The sequence below is a fragment of the Pteropus alecto genome, unplaced genomic scaffold (assembly GCF_000325575.1).
Source record: "Pteropus alecto unplaced genomic scaffold, ASM32557v1 scaffold21, whole genome shotgun sequence".
Taxonomy (NCBI): Eukaryota; Metazoa; Chordata; class Mammalia; order Chiroptera; family Pteropodidae; genus Pteropus; species Pteropus alecto.
In genome coordinates this window covers 22,154,309-22,158,160 of record NW_006436282.1, presented here as the reverse complement: position 1 = coordinate 22,158,160, position 3,852 = coordinate 22,154,309, and the positions used below count along the sequence as shown (strand labels likewise).

Here is a 3,852-nt window from a genome sequence, read left to right as displayed (position 1 = left end):
GGCTCGGAGCAGGCCTGACGCGCCCGGGGCGCTCCGAGGCCCACGCTCTCCCCACCCCATGTTACCACCGTGGCTCCGGCCTCAGAATGGGGTCCCCAAAAGGCACGCAGTGAAAAAAGCCCCTTTGCCAAAAGAATTCCTCAAACCAACGGGAATGGTCTTCTGGGGCCGTACGGTGCTGGGAGCCAGAATGATTCAGGGTGTCATGTCAGCAGGGGCCCCATAACATGTGAGGCCAGCACCAAGAAGCGAAACCACCAGCCCACCCCACCCCGCCCTCGATCTCACAACCCTCCTGCCATCTAGAAAGTCCACCATTAGGAATTTATTCCTTTTACCTACCCAAAGTCAGTCCCTCGGGAGACGAAGCATTATTGTTGAACAGAGCCGGGGACGGGTAAACAGGAAAGGAGCGACATCTATGGAACACACTCAAAGGACGGCAATGTCGGCCCTCCGGCCCCCCAGGGGAGTAAGAGTTCCTAAATTTTATGGACGTGCTTGGAGAGGTGACGCCCGTGGGGCGATGTGAGGCCAGGGACCTGGCTCCCTCTGCCGCTGCACACGGCCCTGAGCACACGCCACCCACCCAGCCCCGTGCCCCCAGCCTGGCCCGCCTCCTGCATCCCCACCCCACAGAGAGCGGAGAGGTGGCCCAGAGGCAGGAAGGGCCACGTTTGTTTTTCCTTTGGGTGGAAGAGAAGAGAAATATGGTCTCAATTTTATGCTTTAAATCTAAGATCTGCCATCAGTCCACAAACCTGAGACACACACCCTGGTGCCTACATCCTTCCCAAAACGAGTGTGGAAACTCGAGCTCCATGACCTCCTCAGGAGAAATGCTTTCTTGTGGTTTTTAATAACCGCGGCGAAACAAGGACGGTTTGTGGTCCACGTGAAGAGACAGGCTGGTACCGGGGGCCCAGCCGAGAACCGTGAAGGCTGGGGGGCCTCGGGAAGGGCCGTGGAGGGTTGCCGACCAGAGACGGCCCAGCGGGCCTGGGAAGAAGCCGGCCGGGGGACAAAATGGCCGAGGGCCGCAATCGGCTGGCCCGAGCTCAGGCAGAAGAATTGATGGAAACCGCGCACACACAAGCATCTTCTGAGGAGAAGAAAATAACCTCGGAGGAGCCCCATGGACTGATAAGCATCACTGGCCCAGAGCCATCCGAAGCTTTCAGAAGCAGCAGCCTGATCTCCATAATCTCACAGCCTCGTGTTCACCCAGCGGGTTTGAGAGCCTGCGTCAGCTCAGAGCAGAGGGACAGGCAGAAAGGACAATGGGAGGAAATGGTAATTGCATCCTTAGGTGCAAACATGATGGGAAATTCAGAAGCAGGCTCAGATCTTAAAAGGGACGAACATCTGTATTTCACGTTAGGGCATTTGGGAGATGCCAAGCAGCGGCTTATGGCTTAAGAGATTTACAACTTTGGCAAATCTAGATGCCCAGACCTCCCTCCAGGGGAATTCCCTGGAGAGCGGAGCGTGAGGAGTCCTCGAGGGAAGGAACAAGGGCCTCGGCCGAGCCGGGGGAGAAGGCGGCTGACGCAGCAGGCCCGGCACCAGGCCCGAGTTCCAGCCCCGGCTGGCCGTGTGGCTGCGGCTGCAAACCTCTCCTCTCTGGGCCTCCGTCTCCCCTTTCGAGGAGACAGTGCTGCTATGAGCTGAACTGTGTCCCACGGACTTCGGATGTTGAACCCTAGACCTCAGGACCTCAGAATGTAACTGTATCTGGAGACAGGGCCTTTAAGGGGTGATTAAGTTAAGCAGGTCCATTAGGGTGGACCCTGACCCAATCTGACTGGCGTCCTTTTAAGAAGAGGATATTTGGACACACAGGGGGACGTCCGGGATGCGTGAAGAGAGGAAAGACCACGCGAGGACACGGCAAGGAGGTGGCCACCTGCAGGCCAAGAGGCGAGGCCTCAGAGGGAACCGACTCTGCCGACACCTTGACCTTGGACTTCCAGCCTCCAAAACTGAGGCAGAAATGCCTGTTGTTAAGCCACCCAGAGCACGACACTTTGTCATGGCAGCCTGGGAAACGAACACCAGTGGCCTCCAACATCTTTTAGACTCAGAGTCCTTTCTTCAAGTGAAATCTAATATACAGAAGCCCAATATATGAAACATAAAGGCAGAGCTGCCCTGGTTGAAGGCCAGGCAGAGGTTGGCCTCGTCCGTCTCCCTCCCACCAGCCCCTGTGGCCCCTGTGGGGACCTCCAAGGTCTCCAAGGTCATGCGGTGTCCTGGGAGCAGGGGCTGGGTCTGTGGAGGGGTTGCCTGAGCTCTGAGGTTCCTACACTTTCTGGGCTTCTGTGACAAGCTGTGACAGGCCTTTCCCTGGGACCAACAACCATTCTACTCGAATGGACAGGTTGTTCCTTCCAGTCCTCCTGGGGGCTGAACGATGCTGGGCCCCGGGAGAATTCTGCACAGCCTGAGGACCCAGGCACCAAGCTGAGTGACAAGAGCCAGGAGGAGCCATGGCCTGGTGAAGCCTGCCCCCTGAGGCTGTCTTGCACTGGGACTTCTTCAGGGATCAGGAGCTTGCTGGGATTTTGGATTCTCAGAAGCACAGCGTGAGGGGAGCCTGAGTGGACACACCCAGGGCATGGAAGCCTGTGAGGAAGGGCTTGGCCCCGGGGCCCTGCTGGCACCCTCCTCAGCATTCTGGGAACAAAGGGGCAGAACCTGCACCAAAGGTCCAGGGTGACTGTCTGATCTCCGGGGTGTCTGCTTCACCCAATGACAGAGGAGAGGGAACAGGGAACTCTGCCCAGAAGTGCCACAAAGACCGCTTTTCCCTGCCCTGACTCCACGGGATGTCCCAGAGACAATGCTGACCAAGAAACAGAATGAAGAGGGTGTCAGAAAGCAGAGCGCTCAGCACTCGGCATTTCACAGAGGGACAAATGATGCCCAAAGAAAGAACACAACCAGCCCAGTGGCAGATGCCAGCCCAGGTTCGGCGCTAGGAGCCGGGCCGAGCACTCTGCTGCCTCTCTGCAGCCTGCCCTCCGTCACACGTCTCAGAGCAGCAGAGGTCCTGCCACTGAGCAGCTCGTGACGCCTGAGCCTTGAAACTACGGTCTCCCGTCCTTCCAACCACACTGTCCCCTCTAAAGTCTATGAGGCCCAGAGAGCGAGAGCTGCCATCTCCGTGTTCTGATGGGGAAACTGAGGCCTAGAAAGGAGAAGGGACTTTTGGTCTCGTGGCAACACAGAGCGTCAGTGGACCAGGACTGTGTCCCCAGCACCAACACCACACAGTGCCTACTGTAGCCTCAAACGTGTGACAGTCAGGCAGGCCAGGAGCCCTGAAGCCCCATTCCTGGTCCCCCTCCCTCCCCGGCTGGGTGCAGCTCATCCCTTTACCCTAAAGCCTACCTCACATGTGTCTGGACATCTGAATGAATGAATGAATCTGAACAATTCGTTTCCTCAATGAATCTGTACATTTTGTACAGAAGTTTGTAAATAAGAAGGAAAATATGTCCAAGTGGCCAAGAGACACAGTTCCAGCCCATGGTCATAGCCACTCGCCTCGACTCAACATCCATCAGGTGGGCCAGGCAAGTCCCTGCCCCTCTCTCATTCATAAAACCAGAGGACTGGAGCCAGGGGGTCTCTGGGGACCTTCGGGGACACGAGCGAGTTGCCTGGTCTATGACCCTGATATTTAAAACATCTTGCCCAAAATAGGTGGTAGTTTACCTAGGAGGACCTGACCGGCCACCTCCCCACCACCTGAGTTCTAGGGTGCCAGGCCGCAGGGCACCACCACATCCTTGGGGCCAGCTCCTCCTGCCCGTCCCTCCCAGCCCATCCTCCCCCACCCCCGGAGCC

General features: G+C 57.4%; 1 protein-coding gene across 9 annotated transcripts in view; it reads right to left on the bottom strand.

Moving 5' to 3' along the window:
- Positions 1–3,852, bottom strand: part of MINDY4 (MINDY lysine 48 deubiquitinase 4) — a 102,458-nt gene that overhangs the window by 18,814 nt on the left and 79,792 nt on the right. The window lies entirely within an intron of this gene.